Here is a 14690-nt window from a genome sequence, read left to right as displayed (position 1 = left end):
CATTAGCAGCAAATAAACAAATACATATATATATATAGTAGTGCCAAGTGATAACGAGTGAAACAAAGAAAAGTGAGTAGGAAAAATGACAGCAGATGCCATTGGAGAGAGCAGACATAGAAGGCCCTGCTGTCGACATCTTAATAGATGAGATCCAGTTGAATAAAATGCGAGTTCCTCACTTCACTGTAATTACTCTTTACACTGGAAATAATGGTAGCTATGTTGGTGGAGGTAAGCAAGTGGATGGTAAACACCAACAGGGGTGTAGAGAGCTCAATAAACAGTAGCAACTCTGTTTCAATTCCAGAATGAATGGTCCCCGATTATACTTGATAGTCACTTCAAAGCTTGGGTTCAAATATGATTTCCTTTTCTCCAAAAACAAATTTTATACTAGAGACATTAGTATTAGTTCAATTCTCTTATTTCTGTTTGATTCTTTGGTCCTTAACAGAAAGGTTAAGCAAGTTCTAGCTTTGTTTTAATACCAGGCATTTTCCTCATCATTTAACACTAGAAGTTGGAAAACTTGTTAGGTGGGATTAGATGAAGCCTAAGAGTTTTTATTTTTTTCAGCTTTTAAATAGTTTTTTAAGGTATCAATTCCATTGTTTTGTTTTGTTTTATTTTTGGCCTTATGCATTTTGTCAATCAAAGGCCATGAAATTTTGGTCTCTGGGTCTGTAATTCAACAAAGGACAAGATAGGCAAATACAATGTGGCAAAGGTAGTAGGATTTGGACAATGAACTAGGATTTACACTTGGCTTCAAGAAAATTTTAAAGGTCAAGAGAGGGAAGTTATTGTACACAGGAGAAGCTGATAGAGGGATCTAGGATAATAGCATGAACCCAGGACTACTTAGGCAGAAGAATGGCGTGGGATTATAGCTGGTCAGGAGAAAGACAGAAGGTAGTAATCAGAGACATGAAGATAATTTTTAATTCACAATACAAAAGTACAGAAGTCATGGTTAGTATTCAGCAATGCTCCATGATGAATGAGAGATCCCAGCTTAAAGAAGTAGAGAAAGAGGTATTTGAGTGATGCCCACTAGCCTCAGAACAAAAAAGGGAGTCAATTTTCTACCACACTGATCTAAACACAAGGGAGAGCAGAGATATTGTAGGGGATAGAGGTACATTATAAGAGGATTTTGTCTTTCTTGGTTTAACCCTCCTATAATCCCTGAATGAATGGAGGGGAAAGCCTGCCACTTCTGTTATCCATCACACGCTGTTAAAGTGAAGTGAACTAATTATTGGGTAACTAATGAACATACTTAATACTTATTGAGGTTTATTACATGTTCCAAACCTTTTAATGAAGTGTTAACTCTTTTAATCCTTGGAAAGGTGTCATCAGGTTTCTGTGGTGATCCTTACTATAAACAAAAATCTAAGGCACAGACAGGCTAAATGACTTTCCCAAGATCACAAAGGAATTTGCAGATCCTTGATCTTCACCTAGAGAGTGCCTCCAGTTGCCTTGCAGTTCATGTACATTGTACTGCGTCATGCTTGCTAATTTAATTAAGTCCTTTAAGAAATCTGGATGGTGGGCACCTGGGTGGTTCAGTTGGTTAAGCATCTGCCTTCTGCTCAGGTCATGATCCCAGGGTCCTGAGATCGAGCCCCACGTCGGGCTCCTTGCTCAGAGGGGAGCCTGTTTCTCCCTCTCCCTTTGCCCCCACCCCTACCGCCCCCATGCTCTCTCGCTCTCACTCTCTCTTTCTCTTTCAAATAAATAAAATCTTTTTAAAAAAAGAAATTCAGATGGTTGATATTATCCTTATTTTACAAATTTATGAAATGGGACATAGAGAGATGAAGCAACTTTTCCATGACAACACAGATTATAAGCGGCATAGGAAAACAAAACAGAACTACATTATTTGGGTTAAGTCCCTTATGCTTTATCCTATCTGAGAGGGAGAAGACTAGCTACTCGGTCTATCAGTTCCTGCAGTTGGAAGGCAAGGCTGCTACCCCTGGCATACCCTATCAGAATGCCACTCCCAAGGCCACAGACTTTAGAAAAACAAAGCCTTAGATAAACTCCCCTGGTTTCCCTCTTCCACTCTCCACTGGAATAGATGACCCAAAGTTGGAGCTGGAGTGAAGACATGACACCATCCATTCCCCTCATTTTATAAAAGGGGGACTTCAATTTAATAGACATTTTACACAGTTTGTTCCAGGTCACCCAGCTGAGGACTAATCATTTGTTTCTTGCCACTTTATCATACCTATAATAGTTTTCTCATTTATTGATTCCTATGTGTTGGCCAAGCACTTACTACTGTCATTTATAATCCTATGGTATAAAAAAAAAAATGGCAAGATCCAACCCTCAAGGACAGGGCAGATGTTAAGCCACACACACAACACACTGTTGAACAACAACAAAAAAATATGGCAAATACTGTGTGAGAGAGTTAAAAGTGCCAGGGATGGAGATCGGAAATAAAAGGTTGCTTGCAACTGTCAGAATCATGGGAAGATTTTGCATCAAGGTTAAATTTGGAAGTAGGCTTGAGAAGACATCAGAGACATGTGATTTGGGAGATAGGATCACTGCAGGCAATGGGTGAATTGGCGTCAGCGATGGGTGAACCTTTCACTTCAACGAGGCGCCAACAGAAGGCTGGTTGACAGAGGTGCCAGCCATAAAAATCAGAAAGGCAGATAGGTGCCTCCTTCTGTTGCAAAGATGATGTTGGGCCACCAAATAGGGATTGCTCAGAATTAAGAGATACTAGGGTTGTTAAGATATATTTATGGGAAAATTAGTGAAAAGACGATCTATACACACTGAAATAAAAACCTGGAGCATTAGAGCTAACATACTGGATTCAAAAGACTCATAGAGGCACTAGCCATAACCAACAATATGAATAATAATTGGCCAAATCAAAATCACTCACGCATTAAATTAGAACATTTGTATTACAGTGCCTGAAGCAGAATATGCTTTCTTATCCTAGATAGATGAAAGGTACAATTCCTGATAGAGCCATTACCTGGACACAGAATATTCTGGGGCACTTTTTCATCTTGTCCACACAGTGGAACCAAGAACATATTTTGAGAGAATATGCCGATTTTCATGCACTTAAAAGTTACAGGTGATCCCCAGACTTCTCTGTCTCTCACATTGGATGGTCTAAGAAAATGAAAATGGTTTCAGTCTGGTTTCTATTATGACTGCTTTTGTTTCATTTAGCTTGGTCCTTCTTGGCATCTTCTGCAACTCCTAGAACCCTGCTCTCTCAAAATTCAAGCCAAGCTTCTTCTGATACTCTGAAGATTTTCATCAACCTACATGGATACCTTATTAGGAGTCTTTTGATAATTTAACTTGGCAGACAAATCTTGGGCACCGGGCCCTCTCTTTGTTCATTTGCATTTATTTATTTATTTACACTCACTGAGGCTGTTGATGCACTAACCCTCTGGTGATCATGATGGCTTCTCAGAATCAAAATGGCAGCAGGGAAACTCAGGACACCCAGCCACTAGCAGCAAGCAAGCAAGCAAGTGGAGAAAACCCTGTGATGTGCGCATGGGCAACGTAAGTTGTTATCAGAGAAAATGAAACCTAAGTTTAATACTGGGAATCTGTGTAAGTTAAAAAACTCCTAGCCTCTGCAGTAAGATCCTTGCCCCTGTTGAGCACGGATTTAATTAGTAGTTTCATTACTTAGTAGTTACCTTAATGTGTATATACTTAAGGGTTATTGCTTTCTCTGGTTGTTACAGATTTCCTTAAGAAGGTCTCAATAGCCATGCCAGGAGTCAGAAAAACATGCAAATGCCACCAAGACCCATCTGAGAAATGTCTCCTTCTACAAAATAACTATACCTGATGGAAGATTAAGAAAATATTCTGTAAAGCTGATGTGCCATACTAAGAAATAAGCATATGTTATTCAGGAAGGTAAATAAAAGAAATGAATAAAGGCAGAAGAATGTCCATTCCAGGAATCTAGGATTATTAGGAGATATTTCTCTTTGTTATGTACCACAGAAATGAGACTTTATTTTGCACATGAATCACAGAATTTAATTTTAGAGAAGAAATTTGATAAAGTTGCCAAATATTGATTATCTTGACTGATATACTTTGAGATGACATTGTTGTAGGTAATAAAGTTACAGTTGGATAAGACTCTGCCTTCAAGGATTTTATCATTTTAGGTGTAATTCATACTCTGAACTAGAAAAAATTCTGCATGAAAGTAGTAGATTTATTAGAACATCCTTTGACAAATTAATACAAATTTAAGACAAGAAGTGAAGCCATATGTCAGATATTAGTTATAAATTATAAATTACTAAAGCAAAGAGTTTACATGGCTAACAGAAAGACTGTATGTGTGTTTCAAGGTCAGACAGTTTCAGACTTAAAGAAAAAAAAGAGAAGTTTGGTCTTACTGCAGAGCCATCAACATTATCTTCATGGCACAATGTCCTACAAAAATGATGACTGAGATATCTATCTATGAATGGCTTATTCATTAAATATGTATTGAGTGCTTGTGATGGAATAAGACTATTCCAGCGGATGATTCCACAAGGGTTAAAAAGTTAAAAAGACAATAATTTGTCCTAACTCAGCTTTATGATATGGAAACATAGTAACACATATTTATGTATTGAGTAAATATTTCACAATTAGTGGAAACAAACCAAAAACTGAATATTAGCTGAGGCTTAACTAATAGTAAGACATAGTCCTCCTCCCTGGGAAACACAGTCTACTGGAAAGATGGAAATTCAAAGAGATAAATATAATAAAAACTGGGAAATTCCATTTTTTTAACAGATTTATTGAGTTTAGAATTTACGTTCCATAGAATTCATCCACTTAAGGTGCAGACTTAATTGTTTGCTGGTATATTCACAGAGTTGTGCCATCTTCACCACATTTTAATAATTTTTATTGCTCCAAGAAGAAATCTTGTGCCTGTCCACAGTCACACCTCATCTCTCCACACCTCTTCTAGGAAAACCATTAGTATACTTTCTCCCTATAAATTTTACTATTCTGAACTATTCATATAAGTGAAATAATACAATATGGGGTCTTTTGTGACTATGTCTTTCACTTAGCATAATGTTGTAAAGGTCCATCCATGTTGTAGCATGTATCACTACTTCATTCCTTTTTATTGAAGTCTATCACATTTTATTATCCATTCAACAGATGACAGATATTTGGGTTGTTGCCACTTTTGGACTACTATTTAATTTTTTTCAGCTTTCTTGAAGTATAATCGACAAAATTGTATATGTTCAAAATGTACAATGTAATGATTTAATGTATGTATACTCTATGAGATGATTGCCATAATAAGATCCATCGCCTCACATAGTTAGTTACCTTGTGTGTGTGTGTGTGTGTGTGTGTGTGTGTGTGTGTGTGTGTGCGGGTAGGATGCTAAAGGTCTGCTCTCAGCAAAATTCAAGTACACAACACAGTCTCATTAACTATAGTCACCATGATATATATTAGATCTCCAATGCTTATTCATCTTATAAAAGAAGACGTGTTCCTTGACCAGCATCTGTCCATCTCTCCCACTTCCAGGCCCTGGTCATCACCATTGTACTCTATTTCTATGAATTCAACTTTTTTTTTTTGAGTTCACATATAAGTGAGAATAATATAGTATTTGTCTTTCCGTCTAGCTTATTTCACTTGGCATACTCTCCTCTAGGTTTATCCATGTTGCATTTGTCAACAAACACTTAGGTTGTTTCCATATCCTGGCTATTGGGAATAATACTGCAATGAACATGGGAGGGCAGATACCTTTTTGAGATACTGATTTCCTTTCCTTTGGATATACATCCAGAAGTGAGATTCTGGGATCATATGGTAATTCCAGTTTTTAATTTTTTGAGGAACCTCTGTACTGTTCTCCACAGTGACTGCCCCATTTTACATTCCTACTAACAGAGCACGAGGGTTCCCTCGTCTCCACATCTGGCCAATACTTGTTATCTATCTTTTTGATAAAAGTTGTCCTTACAGGTTTGAGATGATAGCTCATTGTGGTTCTGATTTGCATTTTCCTGATGGCGAGTGATGTTGAGAACGTTTTCATGTACCTATTGGCCATTTGTATGTCTTCTCTGGCAAAATGTCTCTTCAGGTCCTTACCCTATTTATTAATTAGATTATTTATTTATTCATTTATTTTATGCTCTCAAGTTTCTCATATTTTTGAATAATAACTCCTTATTAGACATGTGGTTTGCAAAGACCTTCTCCCCTTTCATAGATTGTCTTTGCACTTTGTTGATGGTTGCCTTTGCTCTTCAGAAGGTTTTAAGTTTAATGTAGACCTAATGGTTTATTTTTCCTTTTGTTGCCTCTGCTTTTGGTGTCATATCCCAAGAATTCCCTGTAAAGACCAATGTCAAAGAACTTTTCCTTTATGTTTCTTCTAGGAGTTTTATGGATCCAGGTCTTAACATTTAAGACTATAACCCATTTTAGTTAATTTTTGTGAGAGGTGTAAGATAGGGGTCCAGTTTCATTCCTTTGAGTATGAAACCCCACTTATTAAAATATCATATCTTAAAATGAAATATAATTGACATATAACATTGTATTAGTTTTAGGCATAAAACATAATAATTTGAAATATGTATATATTGAAAAATGATTACCATGGTGAATTTAATTAAAATCCATCACTACACACAGTTTCAAACTTTTTCTTGTGATAAGAACTTTTAAGATCTACTCTCTTAGCAACTTTCAAATATACAACAGAGTACTGTTAACTAAAAGTCACAATGCTGTGCTATTCCCAGGATTCATTTATTGTATAACTGGATATTTGTACTTGTTGACCATCTTCGCCCAAAAACCATTTCTTGAAGACCCTACACTTCAAGACACTGCCACTATTTGTTCTTGGTTTCTTGTTAAAGAATAGTTGGTTATATATGCTCGGGTTTAGTTAAGTTCGTCTGTTCTGTTCTATTGATCTATGTGTCTGTTTTTAAGCCAGTATCATACTGTTTTGATTATTATAGCTTCGTAATATAGTTTGACATCAGGAAGAATACTTTCAGCTTTGTTCTTTTTCAAAATTGCTTTGGCTATTCAAGGTCTTTTCTGGTTCCATATGAATATTAGAATTGCATTTTCTTTTTTTTTACGATTTTATTTAAATTCAAATTAGTTAACATATAGTGTAGTATTAGTTTCAGGGGTAGAATTTAGTTATTCATCAGTTGCATATAACACCCAGTGCTCATTACATCATGTGCTCTTCTTAATGCCCATCACCCAATTACTCCATCCCCCACCCACTTCCCCTCCAGTAACCCTCAATTTGTTTTCTGTAGTTAAGAGTTTCTTATGGTTTGCCTCCCTTTCTGTTTTTATCTTTTTTCCCTTCCTTTCCTCTATGTTCATCTGTTTTGTTGTATCTTCTACTTATGTAAAAATTTCAATGGAATTTGAATAGGATTGCATTGAATCTGTACTTTACTTTGGTTAGTAGGAACATTTTAACAATATCAGTTCTTCCATCCACCAACATGGAAGAGCTTACCATTTATTTGTATCTTCCCCAATTTCTTTCATCAAAGTTCTATACTTTTCAGTGTACAGGTCTTGCACCTCCCTGGTTAAATTTATTCCTAAGTATTTTATTGTTTTAATGCTATTGTAAGGGAGATTATTTTCATAATTTCTCTTTTCAATAGTTCATTGTTAATGTGTAGAAACAACTGAATTTTGTACATTGATTTATGTGTCCTGCAACTTTACTAAATTTGTTTTTTAGTTCTAACAGTTTTTTCATAGAGTATTTAGGGTTTTCTATATATAAATCATGCCATCTTAAACAGAGACAATTTAACTTCTCCTTTCCAATTTGGATAACTTTTATTTCTTTTTCTTATCTAATTGCTCTGGCTAGGACTTTCAGTACCATGTTGGATAGAGGTGGTGAGAGTGGGCATCCTTTTCTTGTTCCTGATCTTAGAGATAAAACATTCAGCTTTCTACTGTTGAGTATCATGTTGTCTATGGGCTTGTCATATATAGTTTTTATTATGTTGAGATGCATCCTTTTTATACCTAATTTGTTGAGAGTTGTTTTTATCATGAAAACATATTGAATTTTGTCAATTTTTTTCTGCATCTATTGAAATGATTATGGCAATTTTATCTTTCATTCTGTTAATGTTATATAACACATTTATGTTGAATCATTCTTCAGTCCCAGGGATAAATTCAATTTGAACATAATGTAAGATTCTTTTAATGTACTATTGAATTCAGTTTGCTAGTATTTTGTTCAAGATTATTGTATCTATTTTCATCAGGGATATTGGTCCATAATTTTCTTATGGTGTCCTTATCAGGCTTTGGTATCAGGATAATGCTCGCCTCTAAAAATGAGTTTGGGAGTGTTTTTTCCTGTTCAGTGTTTTGGAGGAGTATTTGGAGGATTGGTATTAATTTTTTAAATGTTTGGTAGAATTCAGTAAAACCATCAGGTCCTGGACTTTTCTTTATTGGGTTGTTTTTGCTTAGTGATTCAATCTCTTTACTTGATAAGGTCTGTTCCAGTTTTCTATTTCTTCATGATTCAATCTTGGTAAGTTGTAATATTTCTAAAAATTTATCTATTTTTCTAAGTTACCCAATTTGTTGGCATATAATTGTTCATAGTAGTCTCTTATGATTCTTTTGTGTTTCTGTGGTATCAGTTGTAATGTCTCCTCTCTCATTTCTGATATTATTTATTTGAGTCTTCTTTCTTTTCTTCTCAGGAAGGCTAGCTAAGGTTTTGTGAATTTTGTTTATCTTTTAAGAAGACAAATTCTTAATTTTGTTGATCTTTTCTATGGTTTCTGCTCCCTGTTTCATTTAGTTTGGCTCTTATTTTTGTTATTTTCTGCCTTTGTTTACTCTGCACTTTGCTTCTTGTTTTTCTAGTTTCTTGAGGTTTAAAGTTACGTTGTTTATTTGAGATCTTTCTTTTTTTCTACATGTATGAATTTATTGTTATAAGCTTTCCTTTAACACTTCTTTTGTTTCATCTCAGAGATTTGGTTTGTTGTGTTTCCATTTTTGTTTGTCTTAAGATATTTTCTTATGTCACTTTTAATTTCTTTTTTGACACATTGGCTGTTTAGAAGTATGATGTTTAATTTCCACATATTTGTGAATTTTCCAATTTTCTTCTTGTAATCGATTTCTAGTTTTATACAATTGTGTTTGGAAAAGATACTTGGTATGATTTCAGACTTCTTAAATTTGTTACTTGCTTTGTGACTTAACATGTGATGTATCTGGGAAGTGTTCTGTGCTGGCTTAAAAATGAGTATTCTGCTGATGGTGGATGGAATGTTTCATGCATGTCTAAAGTATAGTTCAAGATCAATGTGTCCTTCTTGCTATTCTTTCTGGATAATCTATTGATGGATGAAAGTAAGGTATTGAAATCCCCTACTATTATTATAATGTTGTCTACTTATCCTTTCAGATCTGTTAGTATTTGCTTAATATCCTTAAGTGCTCCAAGTTAGTGCATATATACTTATAATTGTTATGTTTTCTTGATGAATTGACACCTTTATCATATGATGACCTTTTTGGTCTCTTGTTACACTTTTTACTTAAAACCAATTTTGTCTCAGTACAGCTACCCTTGTTCTCTTTAGTTTCTGTTGGCATGGTGTATCTTTGTATATTCATTCACTTCAAACTATGTGTGTCCTTAAAGCTGAAATATGTCTCTTGTAGGCAATATATAGTAGGTTCTTGTTTGTTTTTTTATCCACCCATCCACTCCATGTCTTTTGAAGAATTTAGTGCATTTGCATTTAAAATAATTATTGATAGATAAGGACTTAGGAATTCCATCTTATTGTTTTCTGGCTGTTTTGCAGTTCCTTTGTTCCTCTCTCTCTATCTTCTCTAGTGAGTTGATGATTTTCTCTAGGATATGCTTTGATTCCCTTCTCTTTAGCTTCTGTGTATACACTTTTGCATTGTGGTTATCATGGGATTTACATGAAATATCTTATAGTTGCAATAGTCTATTTTAAGTTGATAACAACTTAATTTTGATTGCATACAAAAACTTTACCCTTTAATTCCTCTTCTTTTAATGTTTTTCATATTGCAATTTACAACTTTTTATATTTTTATCCAGTAACAAATTATTATAGTTATTACATAATTATTTAATAATTAAATTAATCAAATTTAAATGGAATTAAATTGAATTAATAATTAAAAATAATTAATATTTTTGTCTTTTAAAATGTATACTAGAATTAAATGGTTAGCACAACACTGTCTTACAGTATTAGAGTATTCTGATTTTGGCTATATACTTACCTTTATAGTGTGTTTTATATTTGTGTACATTTTCATGTTGTTACTTAGAATAAATTCTCCCTTGTTATTTCCCTTGTGTGTAGATATAATTTCCATTTTCTTAATGGTTGCCCTGAGGATTACAATTAACATCTTAACTTACAACAATCTTGCTCAGATTAATACTAACTTAAATAGTTTACAGAAACTTTGTTCCAAGATTGTTCTATTTTCCTTTCCTTTGTGCTATTATTGTCATGTACATTAGATCTTTACATACTGTTGGCTAATTAACCCATTTTTGTAATTACTGCTTTATGCAGTTGCCTTTCAAATTATATGAGAGAAAAAATATTACCAAAAATACGTTTATATTTTCTTATGTTTACCTGATTAGTTTAGTAATTAGGTTTAGTTCAGCACTTTTCTGGTGCTGTTGATTTCTTCCTGTGGATTTAACCTATTATCTGGTATTCCTCTCATTGTACATGGTCTAAATAATTACCTTTAATTTTTCTTGTAGGGTGGTCTGCTAGCAAGAAATTCTCTGTTTTTGTTTATCTAAGAATGTCTTAGTTTGGCTGAATGTAGTATCCTTTTTTTTTTTTTTTTAAGATTTTATTTATTTATTTGAGAGAGAGAGAATGAGAGATAGAGAGCACGAGAGGGAAGAGGGTCAGAGGGAGAAGCAGACTCCCCGCCGAGCAGGGAGCCTGATGTGGGACTCGATCCCGGGACTCCAGGATCATGACCTGGGCCGAAAGCAGTTGCTTAACCAACTGAGCCACCCAGACTCCCTGAATGTAGTATCCTTGATTAATATTCTTTTTCTTTCAATGTTTGTCATCCTACTGCTTTCTGTTCTTTATGGTTTCTAGTGAGAAGTCAATCATTGATTTATATTAAAAATCTTTTGTATGAGGTCAGTCCTTTATTTATTATTTGCAATTTCCTGAAAACATCAATGTTGACAATTTTGCCAGTGTTTTTGTTACTTTTAATGTACAGGTAGATTTATAAAAGTCCTCACTACACAGTACCAGATGTCCTTCCCTTTGAGTTCATTTTTAAATGGATATTTATCAAGTGTTCTCATGCACATGAAGAAGGTACTGACAAGTCCCTCAAGTTTTTCAATGGAAATCAAGGAAACTACAACAAAAAGAGATACAGTGGACACGGAAATATACATCCCTCAACTCCACAGATTTTGCTACTCAATTTCTGTGTGGCTCCAATTTTTCCTAAAAATTGTATTTTATAATTTGAATTCTCCATTATTAAATATTTTTATGAAGGTCTAAATAAATAAATAAATATTTTTATGAAGGTCATACTTTGTGGGTTTTTTGTATTTATTGTACATATGTGATAATGGGAGTATTTCTAAATATATAAGCATTTATTTATTAACTACTAGTAGGCAAAACTATCTCACATCTCTTTCATAAAACAAAGAAAATAGTTGCAACTTGTTAAAAAATTTGTTAAAGTGCTGTTAAATACTTCATGTTTTTCTCCTAACAGAAAATTTTACTTACATTCCAAGAATTTAATATCACTTAATATTAACAAATATGGGCCAAAATATTTTGCAATTACATGATATATAATAAATAAAACTAGGGCAACTATAAAATACCCAATCTCTTTGTATATTATTATTCAAGAGAAAAGATAACAAGGCATCAAAATATTTGTTACCCTTTTCCCATTTTTTCCCCTCATCTTATAAGTCAAAAAACAACTATAATCACATGAAAACTTCATAAACCAATTTGAGTTTATGCTACATGTTTGGGGATGCAAAGGAATGTCTGAAGATGGCCAATATTTTCAGGAGTATGTGCAGTAGTATGTTTAATACGTGCTAACAAAGGTAGAGGCATTCTGAAGGCATTTGGGTGAAGCTTCTATTTAAAAACTATTATACTGCTGATAAACATTTGGGCTGTTTCCTTAATGTGACTATTGGGGATAATGCTGCTATAAACATCAGGGTGCATGTATCCCTTTGAACTAGTATTTTTGTATTCTTTGGATAAATACCCAGGAGTGCAATTGCAATAGGGTAGTTCTATTTTTAACTTTTTGAGGAATCTCCATACTGTTTTACAGAGTGGCTGCTCCAGTTTGCAATTTCCACCAATAGTATAAGAGGGTTCCTCTTTCTCCACATCCTTGCCAACACCTTTTGTTTCTCATGTTCTTGATTTTAGTCACTCTTTTTTTAAAGATTTATTTATTTATTTATTTATTTATTTGAGAGAGAGATTGAGAGAGAGAAAGCATGAGCAAAAGCAGGGGAAGACAGAGAGAGAAGAAGACTCCCCGCTGAGCAGGGAGTCCTATTTGGGACTCAATCCCAGGACCCTGAGATCATGACCTGAGGTGAATGCAGACACTTAACCAGCAGAGCCACCCAGGTGCCCCAATTTTTGCCATTCTGACAGGTGTGAGGTGATATCTCATTGTAGTTTTGATTTGTATTTCCCTGATGAGTGATATTGAGTATTTTTTCATGTGTCTGTTGGAGATCTTTATGTCTTCTTTGGAAAGATTCATGTCTTCTGCCTATTTTATAATTGGATTATTTTCTTGTTGGGTGTTGAGTTTTATAAGTTATTTCTATATTTTGGAGACTAACCCGTCATATATCATTTGCAGATATCTTCTTCCATTCTGTAGGTTGCCTTTTAGTCTTACTGATTGTTTCCTTTGTTATGCGGAAGCTTTTTATTCTGATAAAGTCCCAATAGTTTACTTTTGCTTTTGTTTCCCTTGCCTCAGGAGACATGTCTAGCTGATGTCAAAGAGGTTACCACCTATGTTCTCTTCTAGGATTTTAGTGGTTTCCTGTCTCACATTGTCATGAATGGATAAAGAAGAGTGGTATATATACACAATGGAATATTAGTCAGCCATAACAAGGAATGGAATTTTGCCGTTTGCAATGACTAGGATGGAACTAGAGAATATTATGCTAAATGAAATAAGTCAGTCAGAAAAAGACAAATACCATATGATTTCCCTTGTATGTGGAATTTAAGAAACAAAAACAATTATAGAGGAAGAAAAGAGAGGCAAACCAAGAAACAGACTCTTCAGTACAGAGAACAAACTGATGGTTACCAGAAGGGAAGTGGGTGGGGGGATGGATTAAGTAGGTGATGGAGATTAAGGAGTGCAGTTGTTGTGATGAGCACTGGGTGTAATATGTTAGTGTTGAGTGGCTAAATTGTACACCTGAAACTAACATTACACTATATGTTAACTTACTGGAATTTATATAAAAATTTAAGAAAAATTGTATCTTATGCTCTATTGAAACTACTAAGGAGAAAAATCATTCACAGAGGGAAATAATTAAAGAAACTATGTGATTTAGGGTCAATGGCTCATTTTGTTGTTTAAATAAAAGATTTATTCTTTCAAAGACAACTCACCCAAACTTAGAATTACTTGCATTAAGTGAATGGAATCTTTTCCCCTTTTTCCCCCCATCAAATTTGTTTAGGGATGATTTTACACTAGTTTTACTCTACTTTAGTTTATTGTTTTTACTATCAACAGTAGCACTATTGATAAGAATATATTTTTTGGCAGGTGGAGTAGAACCCACAGTTGTAATTACTTTTTATTTTTAAAACATTGACTCCTCTTAAATATTAGGGATGGTTGCACAAGTTTTGTATAAGACCCAAAGTTTGTTAAAAAATCTTAAGAAGTGAGAGATATTGAGCAGAACTATATGGGAAATCTGACTGCCATTTTTATGTCATAATAACTTCATAGATCAGGGTGGGTCTACTAGGTTAAAGGGCCATAAAAGAAAAAGCACAAGTTCATTTGGTTTTATGTTCATTCATTTTCATTGAATTTAATAAGTGTTTCAAGGAACCCATAAAGTATTTTCATAGTATATCCCAATATATTAATATCAAATTTCATCATAATGTACTCTCTATTATGGAGGAGTCCTTGCTTTAGTAAATTTAAGAAGTTAATTCATAGAGAGAGAAATCAAATCCTTTCAAAATGTGACTACGTGGATCAATGTGCATAAAATTCACCAAGTCTGTCTTATGTGTATGGTGTGTTATATTTGAATACCCATTCATATTTCTAAAAGTTATTTTACATATAATTATAGGGCAACATCAAACAAAACTTTGGTCTGCATTATTGTTCCAAAGAAAGAGATGAGACAAATACTCAAATGTTAAGTAAGGAGAGAGAAAACATGATTGGTTAGTCTCTTGGCACTTTGAGCAGTGTCTTTTCTATTACATGTGACTCTAATGACTTGTCCTCCATTTATTCAACAG

Source organism: Zalophus californianus, chromosome 8, assembly GCF_009762305.2.
Source record: "Zalophus californianus isolate mZalCal1 chromosome 8, mZalCal1.pri.v2, whole genome shotgun sequence".
Classification (NCBI taxonomy): Eukaryota; Metazoa; Chordata; class Mammalia; order Carnivora; family Otariidae; genus Zalophus; species Zalophus californianus.
The sequence above is the reverse complement of the archived record's forward strand: the minus strand, read 5'-3'. Positions refer to the sequence as shown.